The 21,082-nt window shown below is 39.2% G+C and overlaps 1 protein-coding gene and 1 long non-coding RNA gene across 6 annotated transcripts in view; one reads left to right on the forward strand and one right to left on the reverse strand.

Moving 5' to 3' along the window:
- USP3 (ubiquitin specific peptidase 3) overlaps positions 1 to 21,082 on the forward strand; it is a 107,949-nt gene that overhangs the window by 75,786 nt on the left and 11,081 nt on the right. The window lies entirely within an intron of this gene.
- The window catches only part of LOC123328078, a 34,896-nt gene continuing 21,026 nt past the window's right edge, over positions 7,213 to 21,082 (reverse strand). The window contains exons 2-3 of one of the 2 annotated variants that reach the window (XR_006542821.1): positions 9,749 to 9,848; positions 7,213 to 7,449 (exon numbers count right to left, since the gene is read on the reverse strand). This is a non-coding gene — a long non-coding RNA (uncharacterized LOC123328078). The remainder of the gene's footprint in view (positions 7,450 to 9,748; positions 9,849 to 21,082) is intronic. The other variant, XR_006542822.1, reaches the window with a different exon arrangement.

A 21,082-nucleotide genomic window follows, 5' to 3' on the forward strand; every position in this document is an offset into this window, starting at 1 on the left:
CCCTCCTGAATTGGTCACATACTTGGTTCTTATTGCTTTCTGTAACATTTCAATTAAACTTATCCCAGAATGCTCTAATACTGAGAGATTTTTCTTTCTGGAGACCATCCAGGAGTGTGTATGACACAGCTTACGCAGGTGGTTATAAGCTGTACTTGCTACAAACAAGAGAAGTGACAAGTTGCATTTGCCTCACATCCCAAATAGAATTTTTCTTGGCACAGAGTCACTGAAATCTGATACAGATTGGTATTAGCATCATGTTTCCAGTATTCTCAACTGACTTTCCTTTGAATCCTCACACTTTTGATTTTTATTTTATTAAAAGAGCTTACTGTCAGCTTCAGAATTTCTAAACCATGCAGTATCTGTGAAACACAACAAAACGAGATTTTCAAATGATGCTGGTAATTTTCAAGAAGGTGTAAAGGACCCAGAAGGCTAGAAAAATTTCAAGATGAAAAAGCACCTTATTTCAGAAAGTTTCATAAGGCAACCGAATTGCACAGTGGAGACATAGCAGCACACAGTGGCATTATCTCTCATAACGACCCATCAAAGAAAGACATCTGCCTTTGAGTCAGGGCTCAACTTCTGCTTGAGGAGGAGGAGGCAGGAGACAAGACGGTGGAGTAGGACATGAGCTCACCTGCTCGCACAAAAACACCAGAATTACAACTGATTGCTGAATAGCCATTGACAAAAAAGGACTCAAAGCCACCAAAAAAGATATTCTACACCCAAAGACAAAGAAGTCACAGTGAGATGGTAGGAATGCTTCTGTTTTATAATCAACTCCCATATCTGGTGGGAGGGTGACCCACAAACTAGAAAATAAACATATCACAGAGACTCTCCCATAAGAAGTGAGTTCTGAGCCCCGCATCAGGCTCCCCAGCCTGGGGGTCTGGAATCAGGAGAAAGAGCCTCCAGAGCGTTTGGCTTTGAAAACCAGTCGGGCTTGACTGTAGGAGCTCCACAGGACTGAGGGGGAACAAGAGACTCCACTCTTGGAGGGTGCACACGAGGTTTCACATGCACTGGGACCCAGGGCAAAGCAGTGACTCCATAGGAGTATGGGCTAGACCTACCTTTGGGTCTTAAGAGGGGGTCCTGGGGAGGCGGGGGTCAGCTGTGGCTCACTGTAGGGGCAAGGACAGTGGTAGTGAACACCCCAGGGAAGGCTCATTATTGTGAGCTCTCCCAGAGGTGGCCATTTTGGCACCTGGCTCCACCCAACAGCCACCTATAAACACATCACTTGAGACAGCCCTGCCTATCAGAGGGACAAATCCCAGCTCTACCCACCAGTGGGCAAGTACCAGTCCCTGGACCAAGCTCACCCACCAAGGGGAAGGCACCAGAACCAAGGAGAATTATAGTCCTGCAGCTTGGAAAATAGAGGCCACAGATGCACAAAATTAGATACAATGAGATGGCAGAGAAATATGTTCTAGATGAAGGAATAAGATAAAACCCAAGAACAACTAAGCGGAATGAAGATAAGCAATCTCCTTGAAGAAAAATTCAGAGTAATAATAGTAAAGAAGATCCAATATCTCAGGAAAAGAATGAAGGCATAGTCTGAGGGGATACAATAAAGAGCTAGATGCTTTAAAGAACAGAGATGAACAATAACAAATGAAAAATACAGTAGATGGAATCAATAGTAGAATAAATGAGGCAGATGAAAAAATGAGCTGGACACCAGATTGCTGGAAATCACTGCTTTGGAACAGAATTAAGAAAAGAAATGTGGACAGTCCAAGAGACTTCTGGGACAGCATTAAATGTACCAGCGTTTGCATTATAGGGGTCCCAGAAGGAGAAGAAAGGGCCTGAGAAAGTATTTGAAGAGATAATCGCCAAAAAATTCCCTAAGGAGAGGAAACGCACACTCAAGTCCAAGAAGTGCAGGCTCGCATACAGGAAGATCCAATGAGGAACACATTGAGACACACATTAATCAAACTGACAAAAATTAGAAAATATTAAAAGCAACTAGGGAATTCCTGTCTGGTTATCAGCTGATTTTTTTTTTTTTTAAGCGAAAACTCTGCAGGCCAGAAGGGAGTGGCATGATGTATTTAAAGTGACAAAAGGGAAAAACACACAACCAAGAATACACTACCCAGAAAGGCTCTTGCTTAGCTTTGACAGAGAAATCAAAAGCTTTACAGACAAGCAAAAGCTAAAAGAACTCAGCACACCCAAATCATCTTTACAACAAATAGGAAATGAACTTTTCTAGACAGAAAAGTTAAGGCCACAACTGAAAATGAGAAAATTACTAATGGGAAAGTTCACTGGGAAAGGCAACCACACAGTAAAAGTAGGAAATCAATCACACACAAATACCAAGACCAGCAACGGTGAGGAGAGTACACATGCATTTGAAATTAAGAGACCGGCAACTTAATCTTATATATATATATAGACTGCTATATCAAAACCTCATGGTAATTGCAAGCCAAAAACTTATAAGATACACACTCACAAAAAGAAAAAGTAACCCAAACCCAACACTAAAGATATTCCTCAGATCACAAGGGAAGGGAAGAAAAAAGACCTACAAAAACAAATCCAAAACAATTAACAAAATGGCCTTAAGAACATATATATTGATAATTACCTTAAATGTAAACAGATTAAATGCTTCATTCAGAAGACACAGATTGGCTGAATGGATATAGAAACAAGACACACACACATATATGCTGTCCTCAAGAGACCCACCTCAGATCTAATGACACATACAAACTGAAAGGGGATGGAGAAAGGTATTCCATACAAATGAAAATCAAAGAAAGCTGGAATAGCAATACTCCTATCAGGCAAAATCAACTTTAAAATAAAAAATGTTACAAGAGACAAAAAAGGACAGTACAAAATAATCAGGATTAATCCAAGAAGATATAACAATTGTAAATATGCACCCAGCATAGCATTTGTCTTACACATTCAGGAACAGTCATAAAAGGAGAAATGGACAGTAACACAACAATAGTGGGGGACTTTAACACCCCACTTACATCGATAGACAGATCCACACAGAAAATTAATAAGGAAACACAGGCCTTAAATGACACATTAGACCAAATGGACACCACATTACAAAACCTAGGGGACACAGAAAAAGCAATTTTAAGAAGGAAGTTTATAGTAAGACAATCTTACTTCAGAAAACAAGAAAAATCTCAAGTAAACAGCCTAATCTTACAGCTAAAGCAACTAGAGAAAACAAAACTCAAAATTAGTAGAAGAAATCATAAAGATCAGAGCAGAAATAAATGGAGACGATGAAAACAATAGAAAAGATCAGTGAAACTAAAAGTTGGTTCTTTGATTAACCTTTACCAGACACATTAAGGAAAAGAAAGGGAGAGGGCTCAAATCAATAAAATTAGAAATGAAAAACTAAGTTACAGTGGACATCACAGAAATACAAAGGATCATAAGAGACTACCATAAGCAACTATATGCCAATGAAATAGACAACTTGGGAGAAATGGACAGATTCTTAGAAACATACAACCTTCCAAGACTGAACCAGAAGAAATGTGAACAGACCTATCCTAAATACTAAAAGTGACACTGTGATTTAAAAACTTCCAATAAACAAAAGTCTAGGATCAGATGGCTTCACAGGTGAATTCTATCAAACACTTAGAGACGACTTAATATCTATTCTTCTGAAACTATTACAGAATATTAAAGAGTAAGGAACACTGCTAAACTCAATCGAAAAAGCTACAATCACCCTGATGCCAAAACCAGATAAAGATACCACAAAAAAGAAAATTACAGGCCACTATCTCTAACGAACACAGACGCAAAAATTCTCAACAAAATACTAGCAAACTGAATCCAATAATACATTAAAAGGATCCCTAACCATGATCAAGTGGGATTTAGCCAGGGATACAAGGATTTTTCAGTATCGGCAAATAAGTGTGATACGCCACATTAACACATTGAAGAATAAAAACCCTATGATCATCTCAATAGATTCAGAAAAAGATTTTGATAAAATTTAACATTCATTTATGATTAAAAAAAATAAAGCTCTCCAGAAAGTGGGCATAGAGGGAACCTATATCAACATAATAAAGGCTACATATAACAAACCCACCGCTAACATTACACTCAACAGTGAAAAGCTGAAAGCATTTCCTCTAAGATCAGGAACAAGATGTCCACTCTCATGACTTTTATTCAACATAGTTTTGGAAGTCTTAAGCCACAGCAATCAGAAGAAAAAAAAATAAAGGGTTCCAAAAGAAGTGTCTGTTTTGAGATGATATGATATAATACCATACATAGGAAATCCTAAAGACGTTACCAGAAAACCACTAGAGCTAATCAGTGAATCTGGTAAAGTTGTAAGATACAAAATTAAGACACAGAAATTTCTGGGATTTCTGTATACTAACAATGAAAGGTCAGAAAGAGAAATTAAGGAAACAGTCCCATGTACCGTCAACATCAAAAAGAACAAAATACCTAGGAATAAACCTGCCCAAGAAGGCAAAAGATCTGTACTCAGAAAACGATAAGACACTGATGAAAGAAATCAAAAATGACCCAGAGGGATACACCATGTTCTTGTATTGTAAGAATCAATATAAAAACGACTCTACTACCCAAAGCAATGAATAGATTCAGTGCAATCCGTATCAAATAACCAATAGCATTTTTCACAGAACTAGAACAAAAAAAGTTTACAGTTTGTATGCAAACACAAAAGACTCCGGATAGCCAAAGCAGTCTTGAGAAAGGAAGAAAAGAGAGCTGGAGGAATCAGGTTCCCTGACTTCAGACTGTACCTCAACTAATCAAAATAGTATGGTACTGGCACAAAAACAGAAATATAGATCAATTGGAACAAGATAGGAAGTCCAGAGATAAGCCCACAGACGTATGGTCAACTAATCAGTGACAAAGAAGGCAAGACTATACAGTGGAGAAACGACAGTCTCTTCAATAAGTGATGCTGAGAAAACGACAGCTACGTGTAAAAGAATGAAACTAGAAGATTTTCTAACATTATACACAAAAATAAAATGGATTAATGACCTAAGTGTAGGGTTAGATATTATAAAACTCTTAAGAGGAAAACACAGACAGAACACTCTCTGGCATAAACTGAAACAATATCTTTTTGGATCCACCTCCTACAATAATGAAAATAAAAACAAAAACAAATGGGACCTAATTAAACTTAAAAGCTTTTACGTAGCAAAGGAAACCATAAACAAACCAAAAAAAACAACCCACAGAATGGGAGAAAATATTTGCAAATGAAGCCACCGACAAGGGACTAATCTCCAAAGTATATAAATAGCTCATGTAACTCAATAACAAAACACCAAACAACCCAATCAAAAGCTTGGCAGTAAATCTAAACAGACATTTCTCCAAAACAGACATACAGATGGCCAAAATGCACATGAAAATATGCTCAACATCACTATTAGAGAAATGCAAACCGAAACAATGAAGCAGTATTATTTCATACCAGTCAGAACGGCCATCATTAAAGTCTACAACGGTAAATGCTAGAGAGAGGATGTGGAGAAAAGGGATCCCTCTTACACTCTTGCTGAGAATGTAAATTGGTGCAGCCACTGTGGAGAACAGTAACTAAAAATAGAACTACCATATATATGATCTAGCAGTCCCACTCCTGTACATATATCCAGAGAAAAGCATAATTTGAAAATATACATGCACCGCAGTGTTCCCTGCAGCACTGTTCACAATAGCCAAGACATGGAAGCAACCTAGATATCCACTGATAGAAGAATGGATAAAGAAGATGTAGTATATATATACAGTGGAATATCATTAAGCCATAAAAAAGAATGAAATAATGCTATTTGCAGGAACATGGACAGACCTAGAGATCATTATACTAGGTGATGTAAGTCAGATAGGTATCTGCCATGTATCACTTACATGTGGAATAAAAAAAAATACTAAATACAAAACAGAAGTAGAGTCAAATACATAGAAGACAAACTTATGCTTACTAAAGGGGAAAGTAGAGAGAGGGATAAATGAGTTTGGGATTAACAGATACACACTATTATATATACAATAGATCACCACCAAGGACCTACTGTGTAGCACACTACACGCAGTATTTTGTAATAACCTATGAGAGAAAAGAGTCTGAAAAAATATATATGTATGTATAACTGAATCATTTTTCTGTACACCTGAAACTAAGACAATATTGTTAATCGGCTATACTTTAATAATAAATAAATAATAACCTTACTGTTAGCTTTAAAACATATATGATAGGTGTGGTTCTCTTTTTGTTTGCCGTTAATAACAATTAAGGGCACTATTTTTTCTTGGATGGTTCATAGTGTGATTAGTTTTAGTTGAGTGATACACATTTGTTTATTAAATGGGAATGGAAATGTGTAAAACTATTGCTTTTACATGCTTAAAAGTCTACTTGGCTAGTATTTTGCTTTTGTGCTTTTTGGATTTGTAATTCTTAACGTTGTTAGTCACACTCGGTGGTGTCCGACTCTTTGCAACTCCATGGACTGTAGCCTGCCAGGCTCCTCTGTCCATGGAATTCTCCAGGCAAGAATACTGGAGTGGGTTGCCAGGTTAGTTTCCATTTAAAAAGGAACAGTGATGGTGAGAAACATAACTGACATTTGAAATCACGTAATTGAAAGGGTGTATATTGTGAGGCTAACCAGTCCATTCTAAAGGAGATCAGCCCTGGGATTTCTTTGGAAGGACTGATGCTAAAGCTGAAACTCCAATACTTTGGCCACCTCATGCGAAGAGTTGACTCATTGGAAAAGACTCTGATGCTGGGAGGGACTGGGGGCAGGAGGAGAAGGGGACGACAGAGGATGAGATGGCTGGATGGCATCACTGACTCGATGGACATGAGTTTGGGTGAACTCCGGGAGTTGGTGATGGACAGGGAGACCTGGTATGCTGCGATTCATGGGGTCACAAAGAGTCTGACACGACTGAGTGACTGAACTGAACTGAAAATAACATCAGGTCTAAATCGTAACAAAAATATCATCCAAAAGGAAAGAAAATGTAGTTTAATATTACTAATACTGTAAATCAAAGAATCCTAAATAAAATGTTAGCAAGTATAATCCAGGACTGTCCTAAAACAATATATAGAGAGATCAAGTAGGATTTAGTCCAATAATGCAAGACTGATTTAATATTAGAAAGTATAATTTATTGGGAGAAGAAAAATCAAAATGCCAAAATAGGTTTTGGTAAAATTCCAAATTCATTACTGATTAAAAGTAGCAAAAGCCCTTTTATCATAGGAATAAACATGTTCTTAACCTGTTGAAGATTATCCATTGAAAGCTATTAGTGATCATCCAGTTAAGAGTGAAGCACTGATGACTTTCCATTACAGTCAGGAATCAGCCCGGAGAACTACTGCTGTGGGACAAGGCAGTAGATAAGGAAGAGAAATAAGAATAAGTAATAAAGAGGAAAGACTAAATTCTTACATACCTAGAACATTTCAAAAGAATCAGCTGGAAATTATGAAAGAATGTTTAATACTAGCTATCTCTGGAATACAGGACTGGGCAGGAGACCTGCTTTTTCTAGCACTCAACTTACAAAAATAGACACAGGTATTAATTTGATAAATAAGTTCTTAATCTGGAGCCAAAAAAGTTTAGTAAGATGGCCAAATAGAAAACAGGCAAAAAAAAAAAAAAAAAAATTAACCTTCTTATGCATAGCAAAAGATCCTATTCACAGTTGTATTCAAAAACTCTAAAGTACTTAAAGATAAATTTATTGAGAAATATGCAAGATGAAAAAATTGTAAAACTTTATAGAAGGACAGAAAAGGCCAGAATAAACAGCTGTGTCATATTCTTGGATGGGAAGACCCAATATGGTAGAGATGTCAGTTTCCTCCCAAATTACTCCCCAAATTCTGAATAGTTCAGAATTTCTTCTACAAGCAGATATTCTTAAGAGGAACTAAAAAGTTTTAAAACAAAAATAATGGAGCAGGACAGAGATAATGTAAGTAGTGTCCTAGAGGCGCTAATTTAACAGGTATAGGTTTAGAAAATATGCATATGGGAATTTACTATATGGCAAAGAAGACACTTCAAATTAGTGGAGAAAATAAAGAATTAGTAAGTTGTATAAGTGAAAATTTTTTTGGAAACATTAATTTCATTCCTAATATACATGTTTTCCCATTAACTTGAGGCTTTGAGATTTAGTGTGAAAAATAAAAAAGGACATTGTAAGAAAACATCTTTATAATTGTAGGAGAGCACTTTCTAAGTATATCACCAAGGCTAGAAATTAATAAATTTAACTGTATAATGGTAAAAGATGCCATAAGCAAAGTGGAAAAGGAGTTAATAAACTTGAAATTAATATTTGTAACATAGATATATATATATATATATATATATATATATATATACACACAGCACACACACACATATATATATATAAGTACTTGGGCAAATACATGAATAAGAAAGAAATGCAAGACTTTCCTGATGGTCCAGTAGTTAAAAATCTTCCTGCCAATACTTGGGACACAGATTTGATCCCTGGCCTGGGAAGGTGCCACCGTCCACGGGGCAGCTAAGCCTGTGCACCACAGCGACTAGCCTGCACTCTGGAGCTCGCACTCCGCAACAAGAGAAGCCACCACAATGCGAGGCCTGCGTGCCGCAACTAGACAAAGCCCCAGTGCAGTCAAAAATAAATTTCAAAAAAGAAAGAAATGCACATGGTCAGTTTAACATCTGGAAAAATACTAAGTCTCAATTATATTCAGGAAAGTGTAAGTAAAGCAAAATTGGTCAAGATGATAAATACAGATTACATGCAGTATTAGCGAACGTTTCCTAAAGAGGGAACTCATATATTGGTGTTAGGATCAATAGCTGATCACACAGTTCGATCCTACAGTTGTTGATTCTACAACTGACCAATAGCTAGGCCACAGAAAGAAAGCTACAAAATACTGTAGAGTCAAACACTATCTATGGAAGTATGTATATAGAATTATCCCATGAATTCTTCCATTTGTATAAGACTTTTAAAAATATGTGCACTAAAATTCTAGAGCAGCGTGCACCTGTTCACAGTGATTATCTTAGTGGGTGGTGGGATTCAGAAAGAAATGGAGCTATTTTTCATCTCTTTTATATATTTTTAACTTACTGTATCACTTTCATGTATTTGCTTTGCGGGAGTAAAACAAAATGTGGATTATTTATGCATACTTCCAAATTACTGCCCTGTTAGATTTATGTAGTACATAAAGTGATTCAGCAACTTTAACAAACTACTTACATTTTCTGCTCTCTATAGGATACTATTTAACAGGTCTTTTTTTAAACATTTCTTTTTTTACAAGTCTTAATTTAAATTTTTGGCTGTACCCTGCGGCATGTCGGATCTCGGTTCCTCAGCCAGGGATCAAACCTGTACCCCCTGCATTGGAAGGCAGAGTCTTAACCACTGGACCACCAGGAAAGTCCCTTTAAAAACAGTTTATATATAATTCGTTAGACTGACACTTGGAAATATTATGCCCTGACGCCTTTAAGAATCTTAAGAGTTTCAGAAGCCACCGTGGCATATACACACACACACACACACTTTTCCTCATTAAATGCAATGAAGTACAAATGAAAAAGGTAACCAGTTTCCCCAGATCCTTAGTGCAGGTAAGTAGAGAACAACAAACCTTGGCTGAGGTGTGAGAGCTGGATGCCTTGTAGACCAGTCACTGGCTGTGTGACTCACATCTATATATGAGCTCTGAGGTGAAACTCACACTCGTGCTGCTGCAAAATATTAAAATGGAGTACATTTCAGGGTCATTCAGACTTTTCATATAGTTAAGACATCAAAGCAGTTGTCAAATCTGTGAATGTCAAGGAGATGTTTCAAACAAAGAAGTCTTTGTATGTTTATTGTAAAATTGGGGGGAAATTCAAAAGAGCACAAAAAAGGAAAGCAAACTTCCCTTATAAGCCTATTTCCAGAAATAGCATGGTTATGAATATTTTAAAATCTCATTTAAAAACCTTTGTAAAAAGGCAGCAGTTGAAGCTTTAGGAAGGATTGTGAGTTGTCACTTTTTAACCCATAGAAACCTTGACAAACAGGCCTTAATTTTCCAGATGAGCTAAAGCGGCTTTCTAAAATTCATAGGAAGATAACTGTGGTAGTGGGGGTAGCTTTCCACAAACCTGGCGAGGATTTACAATGTCATTTATTGAAACTCCCTAGAGGCTGGCCCTGGCACAGCAGGCTCCTGACCATCGTCTGGGTTTAGCCGCAGGTGGGCTTCCTGTGGCGGTTCCAGGGAGAGTTGAGAGAATACAGAGAGGGCTCCTAGAAGCAGTTGGGTCACCCTTTTAAAAACTGAGTGTTGTACATGCCAGGCTCAGCTTGTATTGAATTGTCTAATGGGCATTTCATGTCTTCTGTTTCATTTCGGTATATCGTGTATGGCCTCACTTGAAATGGAGGGAACTCTGTACTATTTTGTGCACAAGTTGGCCGTGGGACCACTTCCTTGTCGGTTACCCCATAAGTTTAAGCCTCTCAAAAATTCAAGATGAATAAAAACACAAAGGAAGAAAATGTTGGAAAGCAAAAAGATGCTGGCGGAGGTTGAAATTATGTCAGGGAGAAGAGAAGGCCCGGAAGGTTGCTGGAGGGAGGGGCTCTGTTTCAGATAAGGAGCAGCTGATGCGGGGCCGAGGCCAGGTGCAGAGGCTCAGGGTGTGCGAGTGGGAAGCGGGCTTGGCCTCCCGGTGGAGGGGGGGCTGCCCTGTGGCTGCAGAGGCACCGCCAGCGTGGCAAGGAGGGAAAAACAGGGCAGTCAAGAAGACCTATGCATTTTACATTTTGGTCTCAAAAATGCAAATGAGTTGCTGGGAACCAATATATTCTTTCACTAATCTCAACATTCAGAAGGGTATCAAATTCCTGAAATTAGAGGTTCTAAATAATTATCATAAGTCTTTTACAGTGCCTACCTACGAACTCACTAGTATCTCCCTCTGAACAACTGCATGCTTCCATACAGGAAAGTGGTTCAGTGCAGGTTAAATATAGGGGAAAATGCTGCCCCACCATCACGTTGATTTCTCAGTGTTGCGTGGCTGGGGAGACCTAGAGAAGGGTGTCTTGCTAGCAAATCATAAAAGCACCTGGTTAATATGGGATAGAGAAGCTGAGTAACCAGGCATCTCAGAGTCATCATTCTTGCCTTGCTCTCTTCTTTGTTCATGAAAGTTTTAGGCAGATACTGTTTTCATTTATTTTTTTTTTAAATTTTTTTTTTAATGCTGGTAAAATATACATAAAATTTACCACGTTAATAATTTTTAGGTGTACAATTCAGCAGCAGCCAGTAAACTCACAATATTATGCAACCATCACCACTATTTCCGGAACTTTTAAAATCACCCCAAACAGAAAATGTACTAATTAAACAATAACTCCCCATTCCTCTCTCCCAAGCCCTGGTACCTCTGTTCTACTTTCCATGAATCGTACTGTTACCCTTCTGTGGCTGGTGTGTTTCACTTGGCATGATGTTTTCGAGGTTCATTGTTCCTGTGGCACGTATCGGAACTGCCCTCCTTTCTAAGGCCAATACTCCATTGTACATATATATGACATTCTGCTTATCCATTACTCTGCTGATGTAAACTTGGGTTGCTTTTACCTTTTGGCTATTATGAAAAATGTTGCTGAAAACATAAAGTATGTAAATATCTGTTTGAGTCCCTGCTTTCAGTTCTTCTGAGAATATACCTAGGAGTAGACCTGCTAGAATATGGTAATTCTTTAATTTTTTGAGGTACTGTCAGACTGTTTTCCACAGTGGCTGTACTGTTCTACATTCCTGCCAGCAATGCATGAGGATTCTAATTCTACATCTTCCCAGACAATAGAAATGAAAACAAAAATAAACAAATGGGATCCAATCAAACTTACAAACTTTTGCACAGCAAAATAAACCAGAAACAAAATGAAAAGACAATCTACAGAATGGGAGAAAATATTGCCAAACAATGTGACCAACAAGGGATTAATCTCCAAAATATACAGACAGTTTATACAACTCAACAACAAAAGCAATTCCACAGAAAAATGGGCAGACAGTGTAAATAGACACTTCTCCAAAGAAGAAACACAAATGGCCAACAGGCACATGGAAAGATATTCAACATCACTAATTATTAGAGAAATGCAAGTCAAAACTACAGTGAGGTACCACCTCACACTGGTCAGAATGGCCACCATTAGAAACCCTACAAATAACAAATGCTGGAGAGGGTATGGAGAAAAGGGAATAATCCTTCTATACTGTTGGGAATGTAAGTTGGTGTAGCCACTAGGGAAAACAGTATGGAATATTCACAGAAAACTAAAAATAAAATTGCTGTATGGTCCAGCAATCCCACTCGTGGACACATATCCAGACAAAACTCTAATCCAAAAAGATACATGCACCCCTATTCACAGCAGCACTATTCACAATAGCCAAGATGTGGAAATAACCTAAATGGTCATTGAGAGATGAATGGATAAGGAAGATGTGGTACATACACACAATGGAAAACCACCCAGACATAAAAATGAATGGAATAATGCCATTTGCAGTGACATAGATGAGATCATTTTAAGTGAAGTAAGCCAGAAAGAGAAAGACAAATGCTATATGGTATCACTCATGTGGAATCTAAAATATGACACAAACGAACCTATCTGTGAAATAGACTCACAGAGCACAGACCTGTGGCTGGCCAAGGGGGCGAAAGCAGGGGGAAGGATGGAGTGGGAGGTTGGGGTCATCAGATACAAAGCTATTACATACAGAATGGGTAAACACCAAGGTCCTAATGTATAGGACAGAGAACTATATATTCAACACTCTATGATAAGCCATAATGGAAAAGCATTTTTAAAAAGAATATATATATATATATGTATATATATAACTGAATCATTTTGTTATACAGCAGAAATTAATACAACATTGCAAATCAACTATACTTCAATTTAAAAGAAAATGCATGGGGGAGGGTTCCAACTCAAGATGGTGACACAGGAAGATCCTGAGCTTACCTCCTTCCATGGATGCACAAATCTCCAGCTACGTATGGAACAATTTGCTTTGAAAAAACCCTAAAAACTAACAGAGACACCTGCAGGTTGGGCAAATAAGAAAGAAACCAGATTGTAGTGGGTAGGAGAGGCTGAGACATAATCTCACCATAAGCCCTCACCCAGAGCTTCTTTCTGAGGAGGGAAGGGTTTGAAACCCACCCAGGCACCCCAACTTTTAAGACCCGCACCTGGGAGGTGAGGCCTCAAAATATCTAGCTTTGAACACTAGCAGGGCTTGCATCCACCAGACCCACGAGACGTGGAAGTGGCTCTTAAAGGGCTCATGCACAGGCTCTCATCTTAGGGCTCCATGCTGAAGCAGCCATTTGAAAAGCACCAGACTTGCCTCTGAAGCTTATCTGCTGGTCTTAAAGCATCAGCCTGAGAGGCAGGGGCCTGCTGGGATTCCCTGTAGGGATGGACGCTGGAGGGTACCACCTTCATGCTCTTCTGCCTTGGTAAAACCTGCAGATGCCGTGTTTTGTATGTGGTTTTTGTTTGTTTGGGGGGTGCCATCTTTATACTCCGTTTCTGTTGGGCTCCAGCCAGCAGGCACATCTTGAGGCTGTCCTCTGCCACTCTCCAGAGCACCAGCATCTCTTGGAGGGGGACTTTTACATGTGTTAGCTCCCACCCAGGGATGCCCCTTGATCACCTGGCGTGCATTCCTGGGCCCCGTGAGACTATTAACAGTGGAGAGACAGTTCTTGGCCAACTGCCATCCCCACAGCATTGCACAGAAACAGAAACACAGACTGAAATCCACCCAGTCTTGAGACTGCTTGTGCAGGAGCCTTGGCCTGAGGGGCAGGCTTCCAATCTGGCACAGTCCTAGGGGTCGACAGAGTTGCTCTCAGGGAATGGAGGCCAGTGGATACAACCTTTGTGCTCACCTTCAGCCTTGCCCTAGCTCACCAGTATCTTCCAGCAAGAGGCTTACACCCTTGTCTGGCCCTCGGGTTTTTGTAGGTGCTTTCAGGGGACACCTTTATATCACCTGACTCTGGTGGCCAGCAGGGGTCATGCTCACAGGTCCCACAGGACTGTAACCAATGGAGCAACAGCCCTTAAACAACCATCCCCCTCTAGGCACAAGAAGCAACAGACTAGGAGCTCAGCCTTTCTTTGAAAAAGGCCTATTAGCACATCATCATAGCTGCAGCCTATGAAGGGTAGGCTTTTAATTAAACACACATCTAAGGCTCACGATAATCCTTTCCAGAGATTGTGGACGGCGAGTGAGGTCTTCTCCTTCTGCCGTGCTCCATGGCTCCAGTATCTCCTGGAGGGCAGCTTTCACACACATCTGCTGCTCCTTTTTTTGTGGCTGCAGCCTATGGGATGCCCCTTGATTGCCTGTCTCCAGAGGCCTTGGGTGGGGAGGGCTTGGGTTCCTTGGTCACACAGGACTGGAACAATGTAGGCCACCACCCCCAGGGCGCTTCACAGACAGCCGACTAAAACACACCCAAGTCTTCCTGTGAAAGAGGCCAATCTCCCTATCCTAGAGCTTCGGCCTGAGGGGCAGGCTTCTGGTTTGACATAACATCTAGGGGCTTACAGAAATCCTCTCAGGAAACATAGGCCATGGAGGCCATCTCATAGATCACTGGTATCTTCTAGAAAAGTTTATACCCTCATCTGGACCCCAATTTTTTGGACTCTGGTGGGAGGGACACCTCTGGATCCCATAGGACTGTATACATTTGCATACTTTAAAATCTGCTGCCTGAGATTCTTCCCTTTGGGAAAAATGACAGGTCTTGGCATACCTTCAACTCCTGAGAACTATTAACAATAAAATAGGCAGCTGTTTAGCCAATCAGAAAGCTCTGAGAGACAGCCAACAGCTAGAGCATGGTTAAGCAGTAAGGTTCATCTCCTACACAAAATCCACTCCTTCAAGACTGGGGAGTTGGCTCTTGTATCTAATGCATAGAGTCAAGCCAAAGGACTATGGTCCAAATGAAAGAACAAGATAAAGCCTCATTAAAAAAAAAAAACAAAAAACACCTTAAATAAACAGATAAGTAATTGACCTGATAGAGTTCAAAGTAATTGTCATAAAGGGGAAGAATGGGTGAACAAACAGAACTTCAACAAAGAGAAAATACAAGTACCAAGTATTGAAGTCACAGAACATTTACATTACAGAAGTGCCAGAAGGAGTAGAGAGAGGAAGGAGCAGAAAACTTAACTTTGAAGACGTAATTGCTGAAAATGCCCCTAATCTGGGGAAGAAAACTTGACATCCAGATCCAGGGAGCCCAGGGAATTCCAAAAATACTGAACCCAAAGTAATTCACCAAGACACATTATAATTAAAATGTCAAAAGTTAAAAACAAGGAGAGAATCTTATTTTTTAGCAGACACTTTGCAGGCCAGAAGGGAGTAACACAACATACCTAAAGTGCTGAAAGAAAAGAAAATTCTATCAAGAATATTCTACCTGGCATATTTATCACTCACAATTGAAGGCAAGATAGAGTTTTCCAGACAGGCAAAAGCTAAAAGAGTTCACCACCACTAAACTGACTTTATAAGAAGTGTTAAAGAAACTTCTTTAAGATGAAAATAAGGGGCACTAATTACAAAAACATACAAAAGTGTAAATCTGTCAAAGGTAAATATATAGTAAAAGGAGTGGATTCACCACTTATAAAACTAGTATGAAGGTTAAAAAAAAAGTAGTAAAAATAACCATAACTGCAATAAATAACTGTTGAGGGATACACAATATAAAAGGATGTGATTTAAAATATGGGCAAGAAGAAATTTAGAATGTGTTTTAATGTATTATCAACTTAAAATAGATTGTTATAAAGTTGTAACTCTTTCATATGTAAGCCTCCTGGTAGCCACAAAGTAAAAACCTATAGTAAATACACAAAAGATGAGAAAGAAATTTAAGCATACCACTAAAGAAAGCCATCAAACCACAAAGGAAGAGAGCAAGAGGAGAACAGAGGGGAACTATTATAAAACAGCCAGAAAACAATTAAGAAAATAGTAATTGGCACATACCCATCAATAATTATGGTTAATCATGTCAAAAACTAAATGTAAATGTACTAAGTTCTCCGGTCAAGAGACAGAGCAGCTGAATGGGTTAAAAAAACAAGACCCATGTATGTGCTGTCTAGAAGAGACTCACTGCAGATAATAAGGATTCAGAGTGAAAGTAGAAGGATAGAAAAATATACTCCATGCAAATGGAAAACCGAAGGAAAGCTAGGGTAGGCATCAGACGAAATGGATTTTAGAACAAAGACTGCAATAAGAGACAAAGATGGGTGTTATATAATGATAAAGGGGTCAGCCCAACAAGAGGATGTGACATTTGTAAATATTTAGGCACCCAACGCAGGAGCACATGACTATATAATACAACTATTAACAGACTTAAAGTGAGAAACAGCAATACAATAAATAGCGGGGACTTTAATGCCCCAATTATATCAGTGCATAGACCATCCAGACAAAAAATCCATAAGGAAACACTGGCTTTAGATGATACATTAGATCACATAAATGTAACAGACAGACATACAACATTCCATACAGAAGCAACAGAATACACAATCTTAAGGGCATAAGGAATATTCCCCAGGTAAATCACATTTTTGGCCATAAGACAAGTTTGTTTGTTTGTTTGTTTGTTTTTGGGCCACATCCCATGGCTCGTGGGATCTTAATTCTGGACCAGGGATCAAACCGGGTCCTCAGAAGTGAAAGTGTGGCTTCCTCACCACTGGACCGCTAGGAAGTTCACCAAACAAGTCTTAATAAATTTAATAATGCTGGAATGCTATCAAACATCTTTCACACCCATGACGGTATGAAAAGAGAAGTCAACTACAAGAAGAAAATTGGAAAAGTGACATGTGAAGATGAAAACCACTTGCTGCTGAACAACTGGTAGGTCAAAGAAGAAATCAAGAGAGAAATCAAACAATACTTTCAGAGAAATGAAAAAGGAAATACAACACACCAAATTCATAGGATGCAGCAAAGGCAGTTCTAAGAGGGACTGTACATGTATGCTTAGCCATATCTGACTCTTTGTGACCCTATGGACTGTAGCCTGTCAGGCTTCTGTGTCCATAGGATTTCCCAGGCAAGAATCCTGGAGTGGGTTGCTGTTTCCTTCTCCGGGGGATTTTCCCAACCCAGGGATCAAACCCATGTCTCCTATGTCTCCTGCACTGGTAGGCAGATTCTCTACCACTGCTCCATCTGAAAAGCTCGTTAAGGGGGAAGCTCATAGCAATAAATGCCTACCCTCAAGAAATAAGAAAAAATTTGAATAACATAGCTTTATACCTCAAGGGACTAGAAAAAGAACAAAAAATGAAATCCAGAGTTACTAGAAGGAAGGAAATAACAAAGATCAGAGCAAAAATAAATGAAATAGAGGCAAAAAAGACAATAGAAAAGATCAGTAAAACTAAATGCTGATTCTTTGAAAAGACAAACTAAAGTGCCAAGCCTTTAGCTGTGATTTACCAAGCAAAAAGACAGAGGACTGGGAATTCCCTGGCAGTCCAGTGGTTAGGACTCTGTGCTTCTACTACAGGGGGCATGGGCTCAGTATCTGGCTAGGGAACTAAGATCCTGCATGCCATGTGGAGCGATCAAGTAAATAATTAAATAAAAGGCATATTAAAACCAATTTTTAAAAAGAGGACTCAAATGGATAAAAATCAGAAATGAAAGAGGAGACATTACAACCAATACCACAGCTATGCAAAGGATGATAAGGGACCACAATGAACAATTACATGGCAACAAATTGTACAATATAGATGAAATGGATAAATTCCTAGAAACATAAAACCTACCAAGACTGAATTATGAAGAAACAGAAATCTCAACAGACCAATTACTAGTAAGGAAACTGAATCAGTAATCAAAGCCTCCCAACAAAGAGCATCCAGGACCAGACAGCTTCACAGGTGAATTCAACTAAACATTCAAAGAATACAATCCTTCTCAAACTCTTCCAATCAACAGGAGAGAAAGGAACATTTCCAAACTCATTTTACAAAGCCATTACCTGATAACAAAATCACACAAGGACACAAGAAAAGAACATTAGAGGCCAATACCCCTGATGAACAAAAACACAGAAAACCTCACAAAATACTAGGATACATGATTCAACAATACATTGAAAGTATCATATACCATGATCATGTAGGATTTATTTCAGGGATGCAAAGTGATATACCACATTTACAAAATGAAGGATAAAAATCATATGATCATTTCTATAGATGAAATTAAAAATTGAGAAAATTCAACATCCACTTTTGGTAAAAACTCTTAAAGTGGGTGTAGAGGGACGACTCCTCAGCATAATCAAGGTCATATATATCAGGTCTGGTTTTCCCAGGTGGCACTAGTGGTAAAGAACCCTCCTGCCAGTGCAGGAGACAGAAGAGACATGGGTTCGACCCTGGGTTGGGACGACCCGCTGGAGGAGGGCACTGGCAACCCACTCCAGTATTCTTACCTGGAGAATCCCCATGGACAGAGGAGCCTGGCAGGCTACAGTTCATAGGGTCACAGAGAGTTGGACATGACTGAAGTGGCGTAGCATGCATGCACACATGCCAGGCCCACAGCTAACATCAGACTCAGTGGTGCAAAGCTGAAATCGCTTCTTCTAAGATGAAGAACAAGGTAAGAATGTTCCCTTACACCACTTTTGTTCAATACAGTATTGGGAGACCTAGCCATAGCAGTTAGGCAAGAAAGAAAGGGCATCCAGATCAGAAAGGAAGATGTAAAACTGCCACTGTTTACAGATGACATGTTATATGTATAGAAAATCCCAATGACTCCATAAAAACCAAAACCTGTTAGAATAAAGCAAATTCAGTAAGTTGTAGGATACAAAATCAATATACAAAAATCTGTTGCATTTCCATAATATGTTAATATTGAACTCTCAGAAAGAGAAATTAAGAAAACAATCCCAAGGCTTCCCTGGTGGCTCACTGGTCCAGACTCCACCTGCCATTGCAGGAGACCAGGGTTCGATCCCTGGTCTGGGAAGATCCCACATGCTGCAAAGCAAGTAAGCCCAGGAGCCAAAACTACTGAAGCCTGTGTGCCTCAGAGCGCCTGTTCCACAAGAGAAGCCACCGCAAATGAGAAGCCCATGCACTGCAACCAGAGAGTAGTCCCTGCTTGCTGCAACCAGAGAAAGTCCACGTGTGGCAGTGAAGACCCAGCACAGCCAAAAATAAATAAATCTTTTTTAAAAAAGAAAGCAATCCCATTTACAATTGCATCAAATGGAATAAAATACTTAGAAATAAATTCAACCAAGGATGTAAAAGACATGTACTTGGAAAACTATAAGACATTAGTAAAAGAAATTGAAGATGACACAAACAAATGAAAGACATACTGTGCTCACAGATAGGAAGAATCAGTGGTTAAAATGGCCAGACTATCCAAGGCAATCTATAGAGTCAATGCGATTCCTATAAAAATACCAGTAGCACCATTCACAGAACTAGAACAAACAATTCTAAGATTTGTGTGGAACCACAAACAACCCCAAATAGCCAAAGCACTCTTGAGCGAAAAGAAAAAGCTGGAAGTATTATGCTCCCTGACTTCAAATTGTAATTCAAAGCTACGGTCATCAAAACAGTATAGTATTCACACAAAAACAGACATACAGATCAATGGAACAGAATAGAGAACCCAGAGATAAATCATGTATACGTGGGTCAGTTAATTTGTGACAACAGAGACAAGAATACACAATGGAGAAAGGACGGTCTCTTCAATAATGGTGTTTGGAAAACTGGACAGCCATATGTAAAAGAATGAAACTGGACCACTAACTTACACACCAATTAATTCAAAATGGATTAAAGAATTGAACATTAAGACCTGAACCCTAAAATCCCTGGAAGAAAACATATGCAGTCAGTTCCTTGACATCAGTCTTGGTGATGATTTTTTGGATCTTACTGCAAAAGCAAAGGCAACAAAATGAAAAACACTCGGGACCACATTAAAATAAAAAGCTTCTGTAAAGCAAAGGAAATCATCAACAAAATGAAAAGGCAACCTACTGAATTTGCATCATGTATCTGATAAGGAGTTAATATCTAAAATATATTAAAAAAATTTTGCACAACTCTATAGCAGGAAAAAAAAACCTGATTATAGTCAATCCTTGAACAGTGAGGGGGTTAGTTTACGTGTAATTTATAGGCAGCCCTTCATACACACAGTTCTGCTTTATGGGTTCAACCAGCCACAGACCGTATAGTATTGTAGCTGCTAAGTCACTTCAGTTGTGTCCAACTCTGTGCGACCCCATAGATGGCAGCCCACCAGGCTCCCCCGTCCCTGGGGTTGTCCAGGCAAGAACACTGGAGTGGGTTGCCATTTCCTTCTCCAGTGCATGAAAGTGAAAAGTGAAAGTGAAGTTGCAGCAACCCCACGGACCGCAGCTTTCCAGGCTCCTCCGTCCATGGAATTTTCGAGGCAAGAGTACTGGAGTGGGGGGCATTTGCTACTAAAAAGTATCTGCATATAAGTGGAGTCAGCTGTAAGAAATGAGCAGATCTGAATGGACATTTTCCCAAAGACAGAGGGCCAACAGGTATATGAATAGATGCTCAACATCATTAATGATCAGGGAAATAAAAATCAAGACCACAATGAAATACCACCTCACACCTATAAGAGTGGCAGTCATCAAGAAGACAGCAACTAACAAGCGTTGAGGAGGGTGTGAGAAAGGGAGCACTCACTCACGTTAGTGGGATTGTAAACTGGTGTCGCCACTACAGAAAACAGGATGGAGGCTCCTCAAAAAATTTCAAACAGAACTACCATATGATCTAGCAGCTCCAC

The sequence above is a fragment of the Bubalus bubalis genome, chromosome 11 (genome assembly GCF_019923935.1).
Source record: "Bubalus bubalis isolate 160015118507 breed Murrah chromosome 11, NDDB_SH_1, whole genome shotgun sequence".
Classification (NCBI taxonomy): Eukaryota; Metazoa; Chordata; class Mammalia; order Artiodactyla; family Bovidae; genus Bubalus; species Bubalus bubalis.